This window comes from Aethalodelphis obliquidens, unplaced genomic scaffold (assembly GCF_003676395.1).
Source record: "Aethalodelphis obliquidens isolate GAN/ISIS:26980383/991018 unplaced genomic scaffold, ASM367639v1 scaffold64, whole genome shotgun sequence".
NCBI classification, from domain to species: domain Eukaryota; kingdom Metazoa; phylum Chordata; class Mammalia; order Artiodactyla; family Delphinidae; genus Aethalodelphis; species Aethalodelphis obliquidens.
In genome coordinates this window covers 4,093,196-4,118,377 of record NW_020838008.1, presented here as the reverse complement: position 1 = coordinate 4,118,377, position 25,182 = coordinate 4,093,196, and the positions used below count along the sequence as shown (strand labels likewise).

General features: G+C 35.7%; 1 long non-coding RNA gene across 1 annotated transcript in view; it reads left to right on the top strand.

Annotated features, from left to right (window-relative positions):
- The window catches only part of LOC113610626 (uncharacterized), a 141,094-nt gene extending 133,183 nt beyond the window's left edge, over positions 1 to 7,911 (top strand). Inside the window, exon 4 of the long non-coding RNA XR_003429152.1 lies at positions 7,868 to 7,911. This is a non-coding gene — a long non-coding RNA (uncharacterized LOC113610626). The remainder of the gene's footprint in view (positions 1 to 7,867) is intronic.
- Positions 7,912 to 25,182: the final 17,271 nt, after the last annotated feature.

Below are 25,182 nucleotides of genomic sequence, written 5' to 3'. Positions count from 1 at the left end.
AACCTAAGTGTCCATCAACAGATGAATGGATAAAGATGTGGTATACATACATGATGGACTATTACTCAGCCATGAAAGAGAAATAATGCCATTTGCAGCAACATGGTAGGACCTAGAGATTATGATACTAAGTGGAGTAAGCCAGACAGAGAAAGACAAATATCACATGATATCTCTTATATGTGGAATCTAAACAAATTATACAAATCAACTTATTAACAAAACAGAAATAGACTGACAGACACAGAAAGCAAACATATGGTTACCTAAGGGGAAAGTTTGGAGGGATAAATTAGGAGTTTAGGATTAACATATACATACTGCTATATGTAAAATAGATAATCAACAGTGACTCACTGTATAGCACATGGAACTCTACTCAATATCTTGTAATAACCTATAATGGAAGAGAATATAAAAAAAGAATATACATATATATGTATAATTGGATCACTTTGCAGTTATATCTGAAACTAACAAAACATTGTAAATCAACTATATTTCAATAAAATTTTTTAAAAATAAGGTAAAACATAGAATTACCCTATGATCCAGCAATCCTACTTCTGAGTATATGTATCCAAAGAGGTAGAAATCACAGTCTCATAGAAGTATCTGTACTCCGATGTTCATTGCAGCATTACTTATAATAGACCTGTGACAAGACACAGAAATACACTGTCAGAGAGATGAATGAAGAAATGTGGTACACAAAATAGAATACTATTCAGCCATAGAAAATAAGGCAATCTTGCCATTTGTGATAGCATAATGCCCTCAATGTCCATCTGTGTTAAGTGAAATGAGTCAGACAAAGAAAGACAAATACTATATTTCATTAAATGTGGAATCTAAAAAAGCCACTCATTGAAACAGATCAGATTTGTTTTTGGCAGCTGTGGGATTTGGGGGTGAGAGAGTGAAGTAAAGGTGGCTAAAATTCCAGTTATAAGACAAATAATTTCTAGGGATGTAATGTACAACATTGCATGTCTATAGTTAACAATATTTTATACTTGAAAGTTGCTAAGAGTAAATCTTAAAAGTACTCATCACAAGGAAGGAAAAAAAATGTAGCTATGTGAGGTGATAGATGTTAACTAATCCTATTGTGGTAATCATTTTGCTATATATATATATATATATATATATATATATATATATATATATATATATATATATAATCATTATGTTTTATACCTTAAACTTGTAGAATGTTATATGTCAAATATATTGCATCAAAACAGGGAAAAAAGTATCACAAAATGAAAACTTTTATAGTTTTTCTTAGTAATTAATAATGTTTCATTATCTTATTTTTAGAGTTTAGCTCTAAGGGAAGGGAAGGGAAGAAATTCTTATTGAGTGGTTAATAGTAGTAAAGTCCTGTGTACAAACATTTTGGGTTAAAATCTAGTGAGGTATATAATATTTTTAAAAAATTTACAGATATGAAAGGTATGACTAAGACATTTTCTCAAGGTCACACAATAATGAAATTCAAAGACGTTTATCCGATTAAAAATTTATACTCTTTCCTATCTACGACCTACCTCCCTGTTATTGAACATTTTAATGGTTCTCTACCTCTTCATAAAGATATGATTGTCTCTTCACTCATTGACTCATTCTTTCAAGAACAAATAAAAAAACCTGTCCTTCCAATCACTGATTCATTCATTCTTTCAAGAAGAAATTTTTGGTATCCATTATGTTTTATACACTGTGCTTCTTTTACCTAGTTGCTTGGAATACAAAATGAACAAGCTTGTTTCATCATGGAGATATTAGTCACAGCAGTTGGCCTAATTCTGACTTGAGTGATTCCATTATCACATGCTTAAATCTTTCTTCTCAGGAAGGGAAATGATTAAACATGACAGTTTCACTTTCACTTTTTGCAGCTAAGCTGCTGTTGTGCACCCTCTTAGAGATGTATCTACTTTAGAGAAGATGAACTGATGTGAGCACTTTGTAGGTGTTCAAATATTAAACAATTCATAAGCTACTTGAGGATTTAATACAGGGACTTGGAGCTCCCTTGGGTTCTCAGGACTTGTTGCTTAAAAAAAATATATTTTGCATTTTAAAGAAAAGGTAAAATTCTAAATGCTTTCTACTTCCAGAGTATATTGCAATCTAAATTTATTCAACTGTGCCGCTATATTTAAGTAAATTCATCAGCTTGTTATATTTAACATTTAGCTGAACCTTTTAGTGCTGTAATAAGAATAGTATTATCAAAATATGTAGAAGAAATTGTACATCATGATTACAAAAAGGCAGTGTCAATCATCTCATGAATTTTTCTTGGCTGTCCTCCCTTGGAAGTTATATAGGACCTACAATTATACCTCTAGATGCAAAAAGCACCAGATTCTGAAAGTTACAGCATTAGTAAATGGATAGTTGCATGAGGCAACATTGTTGAATATTCAGTTGACCCTTCAACAATGTGGGGGTTAGGAGTGCTGACCCCTACACAGTTGAAAATCCATGTGGAACTTTTGATTCCCCTAAAACTTAACTACTAATAGCCCTATTGTTGACCAGAAGACTTACAGATAACATAAGCAGTTGATTAACACATATTTTATGTTTTGCATATTAAATACTGTATTCTAACAATAAAGTAAGCTAGAGAAAATGTTATTAAGAAAATTATAAGGAAGAGAAAATATATTTACTGTACTGTAAGTTTATGGTCTCTGTTTACAAGATGAACCACTTGTCAGTACCTACATCAATATTGTCTTGTATTATACAAAACATTACAGATGTTATCTATATTACTAACACTAGACATCAAAAATGAAAAGATGTAAAAAAGAAATTCATATTTATCTATAGATGTAACAATTCATGAATTGATAACAAAGAAGCAGTAATATGATTGCTTTATGGGAGCCTAGTATAATCAATATGATTGCTTCACAGTAACCCAGCCTCTACATTAATGAATGAATCATTGTAAAATTTACATGGCATACAGTATTACAGTCATATTCATAATATAGTTTTGGAAACTGTTAACATTTTAAAAAAATACTGTTGACCTGTGATGATAGGCTGATATGCAGTTTCTCCAATTAGGAGAGATAGAGGCATACTGCCCAATAGTGTAATTCTTTGAAAGCAAAGCTATAAAACAGTAAGAAAACTAGCACATTAATAATTTTACATTAAATGTCACTCACTTTTTGACTATGTAAGGACAGACTAATCTCTACATGCACACTTTTTCAATATATTTATTGAAAAAATATCTGTGTATAAGGGGACCCATGCAACTCAAACATCAACTATATCTACTTAATATAAGGGTTACAAGAAATAAGAAATATCTCCATGTCTAAGTTCAGTGTGATCAACCTTCAGTAAATAAATGTCAGGAATATTTTTTGTTAAAATTATAGGGAAGAAGATGATAATGCAATGGAAGGCTAGTTTTTGAATTTTTAAGAATCCTCACATAAAAACAAACAGAACTGGATAGAAAAAACAAAAATCTGTGGATAATAAGTATCCATACAAGCCCCTGGAGACAAATTATTAAAGACTTGTAAGACCTGTGTGTAACAATGGTTGTGTGGAAAATATCAGCGGGAACTAACATGACATTTGAAAAGCCTAAGAAAAGAAGAATCCCTAAAATCCAACAGTTACTCCTCGGAAAGCACAGCAGCAAAACACAAGATTTATATGGTTAAGTAAATTAGATTATAATGAGACATTTAAGACAGCTACACTTTATGTAACAATAAAATGGAGTAACATATGTAAGGTACTCAAAAGAAAATGAGAACCAAGGATTTCCTACTCAGCAACACTGATCATCAGCTGAAACCCATATGGTTTTTGCCTACCGCATTCTTCATTGCATGCCAGATACCTATGTCAGTCTTAACTGGGCTAGAAAAGCCTGTGAAATCTCAAAACTGACCCATGAGGACATCTCTTCAGGGAAGGGCTCCACACGGAGGAAAAATTTCTGGGAATGGAATCAAAATTGAGTAGGACAGAGACAATAGAGAGAAAAATTCTAGATAAAAGTGGAGAAAAAAATATAGCCAGGAAATCTCAGAAAGCAAGCTGCCATATTTTTAAAGTACAAAAACAAGAATAAAGGGAGCTTTGTACATTATAAAAACTACCTTAAAACATACTTTCTGGTAAAAATTTGGAAAACTCAATTCATGTAAATATAAGCAACACAAAAATATTAAGACCAGATACCATATAAGCTACAAGTACAAGAAAATATAAAATAGACTAAGGAGCAGAATAATAGTCTTTCAGAAAAACTATGCATGCCAGAAAAGCATTCCCAGAAAACATTAAGAATCTAATGTATATTTCAAGATAAGCTGAGTAGGTTAAATATTTATGCAGGCATGAAATTATAGATAAAAATGCAGAAACAAGATGATAGAAGTTAAGAATTATAAATTTTAAAAAAATCATAAGAATACTGTAAAAGCAGTACAGGAGCAAATAAACAGAACATAATACCTCAATAGCAACTGATAGTACAAAATAAGGAAATTTAATAGATTAAAAAGAGGTAAAAAAATTGAGAAAAGTAACAGTTATTGAAGGCAAGAACAAGCAAAGAAAATCTAACATATGGATAACAGTAGTAACTGAAGAAGAATGTCTCATCAAGGACATAGAATACATAAAAATATATTAAAACTATAATTCAAAAAGCTAAAAAAGTTTCTATTGCCCTTTTTAAAAGAGAAAACATAATATCTGAAACTGTTAAACCAGAATGACCAACAAATTTTTGTAAAATGATTGAACTTAATAGAAAAAGAAAATAGAAAACTTGGGCCATTCAAGCAACAAAGCACAAGGCTTACACAAGAAAGTAAATTATCATGAGATGTTAAGACTGCTACACCTTATACTACAGTAAAATGGGATAACATTTTTACAGTACTTAAAAAAAAGAAAATGTGAGACAAGGATTTCTTACTCAGCAAAACTGATCTTCATTTTGAAAGGCTATCAACTATTATTAATGTACAAGTATTAATAAGATATTGTTGTCATGAGACTTTCCTCAATTATCTCTTAGTGAAAGAGATTTGGGCACTGATAAAAACTAGAAAGGTACTGACCTAAGGACTGGTGGTAGGAGTTATATACATAGTTACTTACAGAAGTAAAATGAAGTCTTAAAGAATTTATAGCACGTAATGGCTGTATTATCTGCTATTGTAGACACAGTGTGAACATGAAAGTGTGGAGAGAATGTGAAGAAATCATATGCAAAAAAATGTTTAAACTGTTTTCAGTAACCATCATTGATATTGACATTAATCATTCTCAATCTGTTCACATGTAATATGCTATAAAGCAAAATGAGTAATCATGGAATATTCTAATTCTACCACCTTCTGTATTCTTCAGAACCAAGATCTCTGTGTGGAAGAAAGAGGATATGTACAGATACAATATGAATATAATATAGAAAAGATTAAGTGAAAACCCTACAATTAGTTATGAATTAGAACTGTATTAGAATGTATTAGTAGTGTGAGTAGGAACTCATGAAATTTTGTTCCTTTTACCTATATTTATACTTTTTTTTTTTTTTCTTTGCAGTACGTGGGCCTCTCACTGTTGTGGCCTCTCCTGTTGTGGAGCACAGGCTCCGGACACGCAGGCTCAGCGGCCATGGCTCATGGGCCTAGCCGCTCCGCGGCATGTGGGATCCTCCCAGACTGGGGCACGAACCCGTGTCCCCTGCATCGGCAGGCGGACTCTCAACCACTGCGCCACCAGGGAGGCCCACATCTATCTTTTTAAAGTCTTTTTCTCTCCATCTCTCTATTCCTCTCTTCCACATATAGGAGATATATATATTTTCTGATGATTGTATATACATATACATTGTATGCACATATATATCCTGTACATTATCTTTAAAGGAAGTAGCAATGAGCATCCATATTGTTTTCTTAAATTACCATTTCCCTTTAAAGGAATCCAGGGCTAACATAGAATTGGCCATGTGTTAAGATGAGCCCAGATCAACTTCTCATACCAGATTATAAGGTAGCTATCAACAAATGTTAATGCCCTGTCTAAAGAACCAAAAGGCCATAGGAAGCAATTTTGGAAGAGTACCACTGTCCAAAGAGGGGATATTTTGAATGTCATGAATAAGAATTGCTATGGATGGAGCCCCACAATGGTGTGCTAGTTTCTGCTTTATAACAAAGTGAATCAGTTATACATATATGTATGTTCCCATATCTCTTCCCTCTTGTGTCTCCCTTCCTCCCACCCTCCCTATCCCACCCCTCCAGGCTGTCACAAAGCACCGAGCTGATCTCCCTGTGCTACGCGGCGGCTTCCCACTAGCTATCTACCTTACATTTGGTAATGTATATATGTCCATGCCTCTCTCTTGCTTTGTCACAGCTCACCCTTCCCTCTCCCCATATCCTCAAGTCCATTCTCTAGTAGGTCTGTGTCTTTATTCCTGTCTTACCCCTAGGTTCTTCATGACATTTTTTTCTTAAATTCCATATATATGTGTTAGCATACGATATTTGTCTTTCTCTTTCTGACTTACTTCATTCTGTATGACAGACTCTAGGTCTATCCACCTCATTACAAATAGCTCAATTTCGTTTCTTTTTATGGCTGAGTAATATTCCATTGTATATATGTGCCACATCTTCTTTATCCATTCATCCGATGATGGACACTTAGGTTGTTTCCATCTCCGGGCTATTGTAAATAGAGCTGCAATGAACATTTTGGTACATGACTCTTTTTGAATTATGGGTTTTTTAGGGCATATGCCCAGTAGTGGGATTGCTGGGTCATATGGTAGTTCTATTATTAGTTTTTTAAGGAACCTCCATACTGTTCTCCATAGTGGCTGTACCAATTCACATTCCCACCAGCAGTGCAAGAGTGTTCCCTTTCACCAAATATGTTTAAATCTCAGTTTATAACTATATTTTAAAAAAACACAATTGGTCAGCTTTTGAGGATGACAGAAATCAATTTTCATATAAACCAGGTAAATGACATGTAAGAATCAAACATTTTTAGGTGTCTTTTTCTACATTGTGGATATTCAAATTATAAATGAGGAAGAATGTCACCTTATAAAATATTTGTTAGTAATCAAAAAAAAAAAACAATGAAAATAGAGCCATCTTGAAAACTTCTTGAATTAGTGGATCTAGACATTGAGCCCCTATGCATTTTAACATCCAAAGAGAGTGAAAATCCAAACACGTGCCTCCTAAGGGAGGAGCACAAGTGAATCTATATCCTTGCCAAAGAGACTGTACTTGATTTGGTCATGCCATTGGGTTCATTGCCAATTTGAAATAACTAAAGATGAGTGAATAAATTGCTACCATGCACCATGAATACACAAGGAACACAATCCAGACTGTGAGACATTCTAGATTAAATGGCCTAATACCGTAAACAGATAAAAATGATAAGGAAAATAAAGGACTAGAAATCTTTAGGTTAAAAGAAACAAATTATCAAGATAGTAAAGAGGCAAAACAAAGCTATAATACCTAGAAATATATACTTAGGTGATGAATTAAAAAAAAAATGCCAGGAAGTGATTGCTAGTTAAGTCAGGATAGTAGTTACTTTTGAGCAATTGAAGAATGTGTGATTGATATTTGCACGAACAAGGGCTTCTGGGTTTCCTGACAATGTTCCTGGGCTGAGTAATGATTACATGTGTCCATTTAATAATGTTTCACTGCACTATTCATTTCTGTGTAGATTTCTGTATCTGTATATAATTTTACAATAAAAAGGCAAAATAAAAATTCAAGTAAAATGACAGTTTGTTTTGTTTTGTTTTTTGCAGTACACGGGCCTCTCACTGCTGTGGCCTCTCCCGTCGCGGAGCACAGGTTCCGGACGTACAGGATCAGCAGCCACGGCTCACAGGCCCAGCTGCTCCGCAGCATGTGGGATCCTCTCGGACCAGGGCACGAACCCATGTCCCCTGCATCAGCAGGTGGACTCTCAACCACTGCGCCACCAGGGAAGCCCAGTTGTTTTTTTTTTTAAAGAATGTCTAGACCAATGCGTATTGCACTGAGAGGGCCCCCCCGCCCTCAAGACTGTCATTTCTCCAGTGGGAAAAAGAAAGCCCAGTGTGGACGTACAATTCCCTCACCATTACATGTTGCTTTCCAGGGGGCCTGCTCTAGTTGTACCTCACAGGGATCACAGGGAAATCTGAAGGGCTTGACCACTGTGAATCAATGTGATTGAGAAGAGGGGTATGGTTTACAGTACCTAACAACTCCCAAGTAGAAATCCTACTAGCAGCTTTGCTCATCTGAAGAAGCAAGACAGTGGTGTACTGACCAGAAAACTTGATGGGACATAGGTCTGCCTGATTTTGGATGCCAAACCGAGAGCCTTGCTAGCCTTGGACCTTGGTTTGCCTCTCTATCCAGGCAGGAAAGCTAATTCATAACCCCATCTTCTGGTGAGTATAGTACCCAGTCCTGACCACTGAAGAAGCCTGACCAGAAAATCCTGGCAACTGTGGATCCTATCCTGTGACCTTACTTGGGTAGAGAACCAGGCCAGGAGAGAATAGATGATATATTCAAAATATTAAAACTAAAACAAAAATGTCAACCAAGGATACTATACCCATCAAAGCTGTCCTTCAGAAATGAAGGAAAGATAAGACTAACAAAAGGTGAGGGAGTTAATCAACTCTAGATCTGCCTTGCAAGAAATGCTGAAGGGAGTACTTCAAGTAGAAATAAAAGGACATTAATTAACATTATAAAAACCTATGAAGATAGAGTAGAATTCACTGGTAATGGATATATAATCAAAGTCAGATCTCTAATAATAATAATTATGGTGCATAATTCACTTACAACTCTAGTTTAAAAGTTAAAAAAAAGTGTATTAAAAATAATTATAACTGCAATAATTTGTTACTGGGTACATAATACATAAACTGTAATAATACTGTGAAGTGTAAGGGGGTAGAGTAGTAAAAACGTAAAGTTTAGAAATACTATTTAAGATGTTACCAGTTTAAATTAAGGTGTTATAATTTAAATATATTTTATGTAAGCCACATGGTAATTACAAATGAAAAACCCAAAGGAGTCATAAAAAGAAACTGATAAAGAGGCCAAAGCATACTGATATCAAAAGTCATCAAATTATGCAAGAGGATAGCAGGGTAAGGAGCAAGGAACAATTGATTTACAAAACAGAGAACAATTTACAAAATGGCAATAGTAAGTCCTTAACTATCAATAATTACTTTAAAAACATGGTTCAAAAGGATACATGCACCCCAATGTTCATTGCTGTGTTGTTTTCAATAGCCAAGACATGGAAGCAATCTAAATGTCAATCGACAGATGAATGGATAAAGAAGATATGGTACATATGGAATATAACTCAGCCATTAAAAAGAATGAAATAATACCATTTGCAGCAATGTGATTGGACCTGGAGATTATCATACTAAGTGAAGTAAGTCAGAGAGAGAAAGACAAATATCATATGATATCACTTATATGCAGAATCTAAAAAAATATACAAATGAACTTATTTACAAAACAGAAACAGACTCACAGACTTAGAGAATGAACTTATGGTTACCATGGGGAAAGGGTGGGAGGAGGGATAGGAGTATGGGATTGACATGTACACACTGTTATATTTAAAATAGATAACCAACAAGGACCTACTGTATAGCACAGGGAATGCTGCTCAGTATTCTCTAATAACCTAAATGGGAAAAGTATTTGAAAAAGAATAGGCACATATACATGTATAACTGAATCACTTTGCTGTACACCTGAAACAAACACAGCATTGCTAATCAATTATGCTCCAATATAAAAATAAAAAATTTTTTTAAAAAGTTTCTTATAGGCAACATATTGTTAGATCTTGGTTTATATTTATTCATTCAGTCACTCTTTCTTTTGATTGGAGAAAGCCCATTAACTTTTTTTTTTTAATTTAGGAGCACCTAAATATATAAAGCAGATACTAACAGAACTAACAAGAGAAATTAACATCAATACAACAATAGTTGGGTAATTTAACACTTCATTCTCAAAAATGGATAGATTATCCAGACAGAGAATAAAAGAGGACCCTCACAGATTTGAAGAACACTATAAACCAAATGAACCTAACAAACATATCCAGAGTATTTTACCTAACAACAGCAGGATACACAGGCTTTTTAAGCCCACATGGAATATTTGTTAGGATAGATCATATGTTAGGCCACAAAACATGTCTTTGCAAATTTAAGAAGATTAAAATCATACCAAGTATCTTCTCTGACCACAATGGTATGAAACAAGAAATCAGTAATAGGAGAAAAACTGGAAAACTCATGAATACATGAAAATTAAACAACACTCTGCTGAACAACCAATGGACAACAAAAGAAATTAAGGGGAAATTTCAAAAATACTTAAGACAAATAAAAGTGGAAATACAACATACCAAAACTTATGGGATGGAGCAAGAGCAGTTTTAAGAGGGATGTTTATAATCACCAATGCAAACATAAAAAAAACCAGAAATACCTCAAACAACCTAACTTTACACCTCATGGAATGAGAAACAGAAGAACAAATTAAAGTTGAAAGTTAAGAGATGGAAAAATGTTAAATATAAGAGCAGGAAAAAATGATATACAGAACAGGCAAACAATAGAAAAGATTAAAAATCCAAGAGTTGATTATTTGAAAAGATAAACAAAATTGAAAAATCTTTAGTTAGACAAACCAAGAAAAAAAGAGAGGACCCAAAGCAACAGCATTATAAATGAAAGAAGAGACATAACAACTGATATCACTGACATGCAAAGGATAATAGAGCCTACTATGAACAAATACATGCCAAAAAACTGGACAACCTAGAAATTCATAGAAACATACAACCTGCCTAGACTGAGTCAGGCAGAAATAGAAAGTCTGAATATATCAGTTACTATCAAGGAGACCAAATCAGGAATCACAAACCTCCAAAAACAAAAACACCCAGGAACAGATGGTTTTGCTAGTGAATTCTACCAAACATTTAAAGAAGAATAATTAATACCAATCTTTCTTAAACTCTCCCAGAAATTCAAAGAGGAGGGTACATTCCCAAACTCATTTTACAAGGCTAGCATTATCCTGATACCAATGTCAGATAAGACATTACAAGGAAAGAAAACTACAGGCCAATATTCTTCATGAATATAGATACAGAAATTTGCAACAAAGTTTTAGCATACTGAATTCAGCAGCACGTCAAAAGCATCATACACCATATTAAAGTGGGATTCATGCTTGGGAGGCAAGGATAGTTCAACATAAGCAAATCAATAAATGTGATTCACCACATTGATAGAAGAAAAGATAAAATTTATATGATCATCTCAATGTATGCAGAAAAAGCATTTCACAAAATTCAATATCCATTTATGATAAGAACTGTCAACCAATTAGATACAGAAGAAACATACCTCAACATAAAGAAGGCCATAGAAGACAAGTCCACAGCTAACATAATACTCACCAGTAAAAGGTAGGAAGTCTTCTCTCTAAGGTCAGGAACAAGACAAGAATGTCTACTCTTACCACACTTATTCAATATAGTACTAGTTAGGCTTCAGAATTGGAAAGAAAGAAGTAAAATTGTGTCTGTCTACAGATGGTGTGATTTTATATATAGAAAATTCCAAAGATTCCACCAAAAAAACCGCTAGAACTAGTCAACAAATTTAGTAAAGTTGCAGCGTATAAAACCAACATACAAAAATCAGTAACATTCCTATACATTAAAACAAACTTTCTGAATAAGAAATAAATAAAATGCTCTCATTTACAATAGCATCAAGAGAATAAATACTTAAAAATAAACTAAACCAAGTAGGTAAAGACCTCTACACTGAAAACTATAAGACATTGATAAATGACATAGAAGAACACACACACAAAATGCAAAGATATCTTGTATCATGGATTAGAAGAATTAATATTGTTAGGATGTATATACTATACACAGCCATCTACTGATAGAGATTACACTGAATCTAAATTCCAATGTCATTTTTTACAGAAGTAGGAAAAACAATCTTAAAATTCAAATGAAACCACAAAAGATTCCAAATAACCAAAGTAATCCCCAAAAGAAGAACAAAGCAGAAGGTATTAGACCTCCTGATTTCAAACTGTATTACAAAGCTATATAGTAAGCAGTATGGTTCTGTATAAAAATAGACACCTAGACCAGTATAACAGAATCAAGAGCCCAGAAATAAATCCATACCTATACAGTCAACTACTATTTGACAAGAGAGTCAAGAATACCAAATGAGAAAAGACAGTCTCTTCAATAAATGGTGCTGGTAAAATTGGATATTCACTTATAAAAGAAAGAAACTGGACCCTGTCTTTCACCACTCACAAAATTAACTCAAAATGTAAGACCTGAAACCATAAAACTCCTAGAAAAAAACGTATAGAAAAATTTCTTGACTGGGGTCTTGGAAACAATTTTTTTAATACAACATCTAAAGCACCAGCAACAAAATCTAAAATTAACAAGTGGGAATACCTCAAGCTAAAATGATTCCGTCCAGCAAAAGAAAGAATCAACAAAATGGAAAAGCAACCTAAGGAACTAGTGTGCCTGCTGGATGCTGGTGGGGGAACTTGACGCCCAAGGAGATGGGAGGAACTCCCGAGTGACAAGGTAGGATGTGGGGGAAGTAAGGGGGAAGGAAAAGTGGAGGCAGGACAGGACCCACACCCCTGAGGGGTGGCTGGGAGGGGGAGAGGGGTTCCCTTGCCTGGAGGGACCCCAGGGGCTCAGAGGATCAGGGGGGAGCACACCTAGCGTTTCCCCTGCCCAATCGGGCCCTAGGAAGCCTGCAGGGCTTCCGGGCTGGGTCCTCTACCCTCCAATGCCCCCTCTGGGTTGCAGTGGTCCTAGGGGAGTAGGAGGGAGGCAGGGGAGAAGAGGAGAAGTGGACAGGAGGGGCCCTCCAGAATCGGAGGATCAGGGGAGGTGCAGAGGGCATTTCCCCTGTCCACTCGGGCCTCGGGAAGCCTGCAGGGCTCCTGGGCCTGGTCCTCCATTTTCTGGGGCCCCCTCTGGCCTTGTAGGTCCTAGGGACATGGGAGGGAGAGAGGAGGAGTGAAGAGGAGGTGAGGTGGACGGTGGAGGGGGAACCCTCCAGGACTGGAGGATCAGGGGAGGCGTGGAGGGTATTTCCCCCACCCATTCAGGCCCTGGAAAGCCTGCTGGGCTCCTGGGCATGGTCCTCCATTCTCCAAAGACCCTTCTGGTTGCAGGGGTCCTCGGGGTGTAAGAGGGAGGGAGGGGGGTGGAAGAGGAGGAGAGGCAGACAGGGAGGGGCCCTTTGGGATCAGAGGATCAGGGGAGGTGTGAAGGGTGTTTTGCCTACCCATTCACCCTGGAAGCCTGTTGGGCTTCAGGGTCTGGTCCCCTGGCTTCTGGGGCCCCTCAGGCCGAGTGGCTCCTAGGGGCATAGGAGGGAGGCAGGGGGAAGGAGGAGAGAGGCCAGTGGGGAGGGGCTCTCTGGGACTGAAGGATGGGGGGAATGTGCCTAGCATTCCCCCCACCCACTCAGGCCCAGTGAGCCGGCTGGGGTCCTGGACCTGGTCCTCTGACCTCCAAGGCCTGAGGCATTCCTGGGGCTCTCCTGCTGTGTTGAGCCTAAGCTTCACCCACCCAGGGCCTTTTCTGGCCCTGTGGGTCCTAAGCATAGGCCCCATCCACTGCCTAAACCCCAGCCCTGCCTAAGCCCCGCCCCACAGCCAAGGGATTTTCCAATTTTTTTAAACATTTTATTTAGTTAGTTATTTTTATATAGCAGGTTCTTATTAGTTATCTATTTTATACATATTAGTGTATATATGTCAATCCCAATCTCCCAATTCATCTCACCACCACCCCCAACCCCCTGCCTTTTTACTATTTTGATTCTATACTATTGCTTTTTTACAATTTTCCTCTATTTTCACTATTGTGGTTCTGTTTTACCTTCCAGTTGTTGTTTCATCTGTATTTTTATTTTTTTATTCTTTCTAACATATCTTTTAGTTTTCTAATTTTATTTTTACTCTTTGTTATTGTTCTGCTTTTTTTCTTTCTTTTTTTTTTTTTTTTTTGCTGCTCTGCATGGCTTGCACGATCTTGGTTCATGAGCCAGGGGTCGGGCCAGAGCTCCAGTGGTGGGAGCTCCAAGCCTGAACCATGGGACTAACAGAGATCCACAGACACCAGGGAATATTCATCTGAGTGAGGTTTCCTGGAGGTCCTCATTTAAGCACAAAGACCCAGCTCTACCTAACAGCCTACAAACTCCAGTGCAGGAAGCCTCATGCCAAACAACCCGTAAGGCAGGAACACAATCCCACACATCAAAAAAAAAATGAGATGACCAAAAAATATGTCAAAGAAAGATGAAGTAGAAAGGTAAAAACCTACAAGACCCAATAAATGAAGAGGAAGTAGGCAATCTACCTGAAAAAGAATTCAGAGTAATGATAGTAAAGATGACCCAGAATCACGGAAATAGAATGGTGGCATGGATTGAGAAAATATAAGAAATGTTTAACAAAGATCTAGAAGAATGAAAGAACAAACAAACAGAGATGAACAACAAAATACACTAGAAGGAATCAATAACAGAATAAGTGGGCCGGAAGACAGAATGGTGGAAATAACTGTCAAGGAGCAGAATAAAGAAAAAAGATTGAAAAGAAGACAATCTCAGAGACCTCTGGGACAACACTAAACACACCAATATTCGAATTATAGGGGTCCCAGGAGAAGAAGAGAAAAAGAAAGGGTCAGAGAAAATATTTGAAGAAATTATGGTGGAAAATTTCCTTAACATGGGAAAGGAAAGTCACCCAAGTCCAGGAAGTACAGAGAGTCCCATACAGGATAAACCCTAGGAGAAACAAATCAAGACACATATTAATCAAATTAACAAAAAATTAAATTCAAAGAAAAAATATTAAAAGCAACAAGGGAAAAGAAAAAATAACATACAACGGAATACCCATAAGGTTATCAGCTGATTTTTCAGCAGAAACTCTGCAGGCCAGAAGGGAGTGGCAGGATATACTTAAAGTGAAGAAAGAGAAAAACCTACAACCAAGATTACTCTACCCAGCAAAGAGCTCATTCAGATTCGATGGAGAAATCAAAAGCTTTTCAGACAAGCAAAAGCTAAGATAATTCAGCACCACCAAATCAGCTTTATAACAAATGCTAAAGGAGGGAAACACAAGAGAAAGAAAAGACCCACAAAAACAACCCCAAAACAATTAAGAAAATGGTCATAGGAACATACATATCAATAATAACCTTGAATGTAAATGGATTAAATGCTCCAAACAAAAGACACAGGCTAGCTGAATGGATACAAAAGCAAGACCCATATATATGCTGTCTACAAGAGACCCACTTCAAACTTAGGGACACATACTGACTGAAAGTGAAGGGATGGAAAAAAATATTCCATGCAAATGGAAATCAAAAGAAAGCTGGAGTAGCAATACTCATATCAGATAAAATAGACTTTAAAATAAAGAATGTTACAAGAAATAAGGAAGGACACTACATAATGATCAAGGGATCAATTCAAGAAGAAAATATAACAATTATAAATATATATGCACCCAACATAGGAGCACCTCAATACATAAGGCAAATGCTAACAACCATAAAAGGGGAAATCAACAGTAACACAATAATAGTAGGGGACTTTGACACCCCACTTACACCAATGGACAGACCATCAAAACAGAAAATAAATATGGAAACACAAGTTTTAAATGACTCAATACACCAGATGCATTTAATTGATATTCATAGGACATTCCACCCGAAAGTGGCAGAATACACTTTCTTTACACTTTCTTCTCAAGTGCACATGGAACCTTCTCCAGGATAGATTACAAATCTAGGGTCACAAATCAAGCCTCAGAAAATCTAAGAAAATTGAAATCATATCAAGCATCTTTTCTGACAACAGCACTAAGAGACTGGAAACCAATTATAGGAAAAAAACTGTAAAAAACACAAATACATGGAGGCTAAACAGTGTGCTACTAAGTAATCAAGAGATCACTGAAGAAATCAAATAAGAGATTAAAAAATACAGAGAAACAAATGACAATGAAAACACGAGGACCCAAAACATATGGGGTGCAACAAAGTAGTTCTAAGAGGGAAGTTTACAGCAATACAATCCTGCCTCAAGAAACATGAAACATCTCACATAAACAATCTAACCTTACACTAAAAGCAACTAGAGAAATAAGAACAAAGAAAACCCAAAGTCAGTGGAAGGAGAGAAATCATAAAGATCAGAGCAGAAATAAATGAAATAGAAATGAAGAAAACAATAGCAAAGATCAATGAAACTAAAAGTTGGTGTTTTGAGAAGAGAAACAAAATTGATAAACCTTTAACCAGACTCATCAAGAAAAAAAGGGAGAGGATGCAAATCAATAAAATTAGAAGTGAAAAAGGAGAAATCACTACTGACATCACAGAAATACAAAGGATTTTAAAAGACTACTACAAACAACTATATGCCAATAAAATGGACAGCCACAAAGAAATGGACAAATTCTTGGAAAGGTAAAATTTTCCAAGACTGGGCCAGGAAGAATTAGAAAGTACAAACAAACATATCACAAATAATGAAATTGAAACTGTGATTAACAATCTTCCAGAAAACAAAAGCCCAGGAACAGATGACTTCACAGGCAAATTCTATCAATTTAGAGAAGAGGAAACACCTATCCTTCTCAAACTCTTCCAAAAAATTTCAGAGGGAGGAACATTCCAAAATTCATTCTACAAGGCCACCATCACCCTGATACCAAAACCAAAAATATCACAAAAACGAAAATTACAGACCAATATCACTGATGAAAATAGATGCGAAAATCCCGAACAAAATTGTAGCAAACAGAATCCAACAACACATTAAAAGGATCATACACCATGATCAAGTGGAGTTTATCCCAGGAATGCAAGGATTCTTCAATGTATGCAAATCAATCAATGTGATATACCATATTAACAAATTAAGGAATAAAAACCATATGATCATCTCAATAGATGCCAAAATAGCTTTTGACAAAATTCAACACCCATTTATGATAAAAACTCTCCAGAAAATGGGAATAGAGGGAAACTACCTCAATATAATAAAGGCCATATACGACAAACCCACAGCAAACATCATTCTCAATGGTGAGAAACTGAAAGCATTTCCACCATGATCAGGAACAAGACAAGGATGTCCACTCACAGCAATCAGAGAAGAAAAAGAATTAAAAGGAATCCAAGTTGGAAAAGAAGTAAAACTGTCACTGTTTGCAGATGACATGATACTATACATAGAAAATCCTAAAGATGCCACCAGAAAACTACTAGAACTAATCAATGAATTTGGTAAGGTTGCAGGATACAAAATTAATGCACAGAAATCTTCAGCATTCCTGCACACTAACAATGGAAAATCAGAAACAGAAATTAAGGAAATAATCCCATTTACCATCGCAACAAAAAGAATAAAATACCTAGGAATAAACCTACCTAAGGAGGCAAAAGACGTGTACTCAGAAAACTATTAAACACCAATGAAAGAAATCAAAGATGACAAAAACAGATGGAGAGATATTCCATGTTCTTGGATTGGAAGAATCAATATAGTGAAAATGACTATACTACCCAAAACAATCTACAGATTCACTGAAATCCCTATCAAATTATCAGTGGCATTCTTCACAGATTTAGAACAAAATTTTTACAATTTGTATGGAAATACAAAAGATCCCAAATAGCCAAAGCAATCTTGAGAAAGAAAACTGCAGCTGGAAGAATCAGGCTCCCCAACTTCAAACCATACTACAAAGCTAAAGTAATCAAGACAATATGGTACTGGCACAAATACAGAAATATAGATCAATGGTACAGTATAGAAAGCCCAGAGATAAACCCACACACATATGGTCACCTAATTTATGACAAAGGAGGCAAGAACATACAATGGAGATAAAACAGTCTCTTCAATAAATGGTGCTGGGAACTGGCCAGCTACACATAAAAGAATCTAGAACAATACCTAACACCATACACAAAAGTAAACTCAAAATGGATTAAAGACCTAAATGTAAGACTAGACACTATAAACTCTTAGAGGAAAACATAGAATAAACACTCTTTGACATAAACCACAGAAAGATCTTTTTTGACCCACCTCCTAGAGAAATGGAAATAAAAACCAAAATAAACAAATGGGACCTAATGAAATTTAAAAGCTTTTGCACAGCAAAGGAAACCATAAACAGGATGGAAAGACAACCATCACAATGGGAGAAAATAGTTGCAAATGAAGCAATGGACAAAGGATCAATCTCCAAAATATACAAACAGCTCATGGAGCTCAATATCAAAAAAAACCAAACAATCCAATTAAAAAATGGATGGAAGACTTAAATAGACATTTCACCAAAGAAGACATACAGATGGCCAAGAGGCATCTGAAAAGATGCTCAACATCACTAATTATTAGAGAAATGCAAATAAAAACTACAATGAGGTATCATCACACACCCAGCAGAATGGCCATCATCAAACAATCTACAAACAATAAATGCTGGAGAGAGCATGGAGAAAAGGGAACACTCTTGTACTGTTGGTGGGAATGTAAATTGATACAGACACTATGGAGAACAGTATGGAGCTTCCTGGAAAAACTAAAAATAGAACTACCATATAACCCAGCAATCCCACTGCTGGGTTTATACCCTGAGAAAGCCATAATTCAAAAGTACACATATACCCCAATGTTCATTGCAGCACTATTTACAACAGCCAGGACATGGAAACAACCTAAATGTCCAACAATAGATGAATGGATAAAGAAGATGTGGTACATATATACAATGGAATATTACTCAGCCATAAAAAGGAATGAAATTGGGTCATTTGTAGAGGTGTGGATGGACCTAGAGTCTCTCATACAGAGTGAAGTAATCCAGAAAGAGAAAAACAAATATCATACATTAATGCATATATGTGGAATCTAGAGAAATGGTACAGATGAACCTAGTTCTAGGGCAGAAATAGAGACTTAGATGTAGATAATGGACATGTGGACACAGTCGGGGAATGGGAGGGTGGGACGAATTGGGGGATTAGGTTTGACATAAACACACTGCCATGTGTAAAATAGATAGCTGGTGGGAACATGCTGATAGCAAAGGGAGCTCAGCTCAGTGCTCTGTGATGACCTAGATGGGTGGGATGAGGTGGTGGGAGGGAGGTCTGGGAGAGAGGGAATATAAATATACATATAGCTGATTCACTTCATTGTACAGCAGAAACTAGCACAACATTGTAAAGCAATTTTACTTTCTTTTAAGAAAAAAGAAAAAAATTAAAAAAAAAGAAAAGCAACCTATGGAATAAAAGAAAATATTTGCAAATCTTATCTGATGAGGGATTAATAGCCAAACTATATTACAAAACTCATAGAAATGAATAGCAAAAGACAAATAATCTAAAGAAAAAAATGGGCAGGGGACCTGAATAGACATTGTTCCAAAGAAGACAAAAATGGCCAACAGGTACATGAAAAACTTACTCAACATCACTGATCATTAGTGAAATACAAATGAAAACCACAATAAGATATTACTTCATGTTAGAATTGCTATCATTAAAACATGAGAGATTACAAATATTGGTGAGAATATGGAGAAAAGGGAACTCCCATGCACCACTGGTAGGAATGTCAATTGGTTCAACCATTATGGAAAACAGTATGGAGGTTCCATAATTAACAATAGAAATTAACAATAGAACATATGATCCAGCAATCCCACTTCTGGATATATATCCAAAGATACTGAAATAAAGATCTCATAGAGATTCTACATTTCCATGTTCATTGCAGCATTAATAAGGAAATCCTGCTATTTGTGACAACATGAATAGACTTTGAGGGCATTATGTAAGTGAAATAAGTAAGACAGAGGAAGACAAATACTGTATGATCTCACTTAGATGTGGAATCTAAAACAACCAAGTTTATAATAAAAGAGATACGTGTGTTTGCCAAAGCCTGGGAGTGGCGGTTGTGGGGAAATTTGGTGAAGGTGGTCAAAACGTACAAACTTCCTGTTATAAGATAAATAAGTACTGCGGATGGGATGTACAAACTGAGGACTATAATTAACACTGCTGTATGGCGTATTTAAAGTTTCTGAGAGTAAATCCTAAAAATTCTCACCACAGGGAAAAACCTGTTTTGTAACTATGTAAGGTGATGTATGTTAACTAAACTTATAATAGTCATTTGCGGTATACATATGTTAAGTCATTATGCTGTATACCTTATACAGTGCTGTATGTCAATTATCTCAATAAAACTGTAAAAAAAAACCACTGTGCAGATGTTCAGCTTCTGTTGTGATCCTTCCAATTAACCGTTAAAACCTCAACTAGTTCTTAGTTCTTCTCCCAGTCTGTGTCAGAGTTACATCACTATTATTGATTAGCATTATTCTTTTTTTTAATAAATAAATTTCTTTATGGCTGTGTTGGGTCTTTGTTGCTGCGCATGAACTTTCTCTAGCTGCGGCGAGCAGGGGCTACTCTTCATTGCAATGTGTGGGCTTCTCATTGCAGTGGCTTCTCTTGTTGCAGAGCACACGGGCTCTAGGTGTGCAGGCTTCAGTAGTTGTGGCAAAAGGGCTCAGTAGTTGTGGCTTGCAGACTCTAGAGCACAGGCTCAGTAGTTGTGGCACATGGGCTTAGTTGTTCCGTGGCATGTGGGATCTTCCCAGACCAGGGTTCAAACCTATGTCCCCTGCACTGGCAGGTGGATTCTTAACCATTGCATTACCAGGGAAGTCCCAGCATTATTCTTTATGTAGAAAGTGGTCTGCTTTGACCTTCATGAAAAAAGCAATAGGCCACTATTTTTCTCCCTCAGAATGATTATATTAATTTACATGAATTAACAGTGAAACCCTTTGGCAACCATGTCTGCTACACATTTTGACCTAGGTCCATTCAGAGATGTTTCAGCTTTATATTAATCACAGGCGGTATTTATGTGCCTATGAGTGAGTTCAGAGACCTGGTGAATTTTGTTTGTGATGGTGCCTATTTTTCATCAGTAAATAAACATTCTATTTTGTCCTGGAATCAAATAATTTTATCTAAAAGAAACATAAATCAGTCCCATACTCAGTTTCAAGATAGTTTCCTATAGCAAGTTTAAGTTAAACCGTTAGCTGGTACACATCTCCTAGAGTTTGAAGATTGTATAAATACCTGTTTTTGTTTTGATGAAAATAGATTCCAATGTCCCACGCTCCTAATCTTTCCCCAAAACATTTGCTCAAATAATTTAACATTCTTATTTGAATTGTCTATTTCAGGTGATTAAAATTCATGATTGTCACAACACTTCAATTCTGAAGAATATCAAATATATCTATACTCCTAACAGTTTTTTAGAAGTTGTACACTGTTTTCTTCTTCTTACTTTCCATAGCCATATCTTTTATACAGACATGTGGACACAGTGCGGGAAGGGGAGGGTGGGATGAATGGGGAAATTAGGATTGACATATATACACTACCATGTGTAAAATATATAGCTAGTGGGAACCTGCTGTAAAGCACAGGGAGCTCAGCTTGGTGCTCTGTGATGACCTAGAAGGGTGGGATGGGGGGAGGAGTGAGAGGGAGGTCCAAGAGGGAGGGGATATATGTATACATACAGCTGATTCACTTCATTGTCCAGCAGAAACTAACACAACATTGTAAAGCAACTGTATGCCAATAAAATAAAATAAAATCTCAAGGAAAAAGGAAGATGATCTTTCTTTCTTTGTTGTTGTCAGCGTAGGGAAACAGTGGCATGCTCTGTATTGTTACTTTAAAATATTTCTAAATAGATGGGTGTTCTCCTAGTAAGATCTGACCAATAGCTTGCTTGAATAATTTTATTGTAAGTACTCATTATGCTAAGAATTTACATTATATGCAATATTCTTGACTATTCTAAGTGGTTTTATCATGTCAATTGTAGACTGTTAAATTACTATGTGTGACTTTGGAATAAAAGAGATTTTCTTCTTTGGGTGCACACATATACAATACAATTAGATTTAGGGAAATAATTCTGAAGGCATTCCACACATTAAAATTTGTAGTTTTATACAAAATATTATTTTTATTTGTCCTTAGAGCTGCCTTCTAACTAGTGATGTGCAATACTGGGTAAATTATATAAATGTTACACTTTAACTCAGGTACTCCTTCACACCCTTTTTTAAAGTTTTTCAAAACTCACTGGAGTTTGTAGATTGGAAGAAGCTTAGCCAATTATCCTGTAAACCAAAGTAACTTATCATATTCTCCCCTCATCATAACACAGTGTACTAATGTATCTCCTGATAAATCCTTATAAGAATTATCTGCTCATACAAAACATTAAAACTCATTGGTTTATAACCAGAGTGGAGAAGGGTGTCTAAGTGATGAAAACAAATTTAAACGATAACTTAAAAAATTATTTGTCTCAAAAGAATATATTATTCATTGTTAAATATTTTATTTGTTTTGTTGTTAAATTTAAACAATAAAAAAGCCAAAAAGAAAGTTTAAGTCACCTCAAAACACCACCCAGAGGAAATGATCGCTAACAGTTGGTTCCTGTCCTTGCAGAAAACCTAATTCTGTATTTATTTATACATGCTATCCACCTAGATATATGTATTCATAGATGTCTTTCACATTAGTAAGATCCTCAGCTTTAGCATCATTGCTGGCTGCTATCTCCTTGAATGACCCTGAGGTGTTGTACAATGAGGAAGTGAAGGTTAAGAGAGAGTTGTAAACTGCCTCACTGTGTGTTGAAAGTGTGCTCAAATACATAGAACTCTTATTAAAAGACTGGGAGATATTTTGGTCTCAGAAATTTAAAATCTTTTTTCTATTCATTAGCTGATCACTAAGATTAATAAAATAGAAACTCCAGAGGTTACAAATGACAGAAATATAGACTTTGTAAAATTAGTTCAGGAAAGCCACTAAACAAACAAATAGCAACAACTCCAACAAACAGTAACAATAAACTATGAAAAGGAGGAAGGAAAATATGATTACCAGAGTTTATACACTGTAATATTCAAAAAGTTCAATTTTCAGCAACAACAGAACCCTGAGGTTCTATTGTTGCATGGTCTATATACAGGAAATAAAACAATCAATAGAAACTATTTATGAAGAAGCTGAGACATTAGGCTTACTCGTAAAAAATTTAAAACACACTTAACTGTCTTCAAAGAATTAATGGAAACCATGTCTAAACAACTAAAAGAGACCATGAGAATCATGTCTCCCCAAATAGAAACTATCAATAAGAAGACAGAAATTCTAAAAAGGATTTATACATGAATACAAATATAAGTATACATATATATAAAATAGAGCTGGGAAGTACAATAACTAGAATAAAAGATTCACTCAGAGTTCAATAGAAGATATGAGCAGGCAGAATAAAGATTTAGTGAACTTCAAGATAAATTATTTCAAATTATATCTGATATGAGGAACAGAAAAAATATGAATGAAGATAAGTGAACACATTCTAAGAGACCTGTGGGGCACCATCAAGCACACTAACTAACTTAAATGAAATGGACAAATTCCTAGAGATACACAAAATATCCAAACTGATTCATACAGTCATAGATAATATGAATATATAAAAAGAGATTGAATTATTAATTAAATACCTCCAATCAAAGAAAAGCCCAGGACTAGATGGTGTCACTGGTGAATTCTATCAATCATTTAAAGAAGAGTCAGCACCAACCCTTCTCTGTAAACACAGGAAAAGATGCTCATCATCATGAATAGGAAAATCCAAATCAAATTTGTAATTAGACACTATTTCACTCTGTCCAGGATGACTATAAAAATAATGATAACAATTGTTGGTAAGGATGTAGAGAAGTTAGAACCCTCATAGATTGCTTGCAGGAATGTAGAATGATTCAACAGTGTAGCAAATGGTTTGGTATTTCCTCAAAAGTAAAACAGAATTAGTATAAGACCCAACAATTCTGCTTCTAGGTCTTTACCCAAGAGAATTAAAATATATGTCCACTCAAATATTTATACACTGATGTTCATAACAGCATTATTTATAATAGTCAAAAGGTGGAAAAAATGCAAATGTCCATCAGCTGATGAACAGATAAACAAATGTGGTATATCCATACATTGAAATATTATCCTACCATAAAAAGGAGTGGAGTATGGATACATGCTACAACATGAATGAATGTAGAAAACATTATGCCAAATGAAATAAGCTAGAAAGAAAAGGCTGCATATTGTATGAGTCTATTTAGCTGAAATATCAAGATTACACAAATTCATGGAGACAGAAAATAGATTATTGGTTATTCAAGGGATAATGGGAGGTGTAGGTTTTCTTTTGGGGCTATTTACGTTCTGGACCCAATTCCAATGTGTTAGAGGGGTTTCCCCTTGCCTTCTCACCACCACCAAAAACTCTTCAATACCAGCTGAGTATCCCAGAATTTGAACCAATTCTGACACTGTCTACCTGGAGATAGCATCAGATTCCACAGGTTAAGGGCTCAGTCCCACAAAAGCTTCCCTTCATTTCAGACACCAATTGCAAGTTCAAGTTGTTACCTGTGTTTCTGACGAATGGGTTATAAGTAAGAGGTTCCTTCGACCCCCTTGTCAGTAAGATTAATTTGCTAGAGCAACTCACAGAACTCAGAGAAACATTTTAGTTTCCATCTGGAAAAGCCAGATGGAATAGATTCATAGGTCAAGGTATGGGAAAGGGCACAGAGCTCCCATGCCCTCTCAAAGTATGCCCCTCTCTCTGAATCTCCATGTGTTCATCAATCCAGAAGGTCTTTGAACCTTGTTCTTTTATATTTTAAAGGAGATTTCATTACTCAGGCATGGTTGATTAAATCACTGGCCATTGGCAGTTGATTCAATCTCTAGCCCTTCTCCCTTTCCTCGAGGTGGGGTGGGAGGGTTTGGGGAACTGAAAGT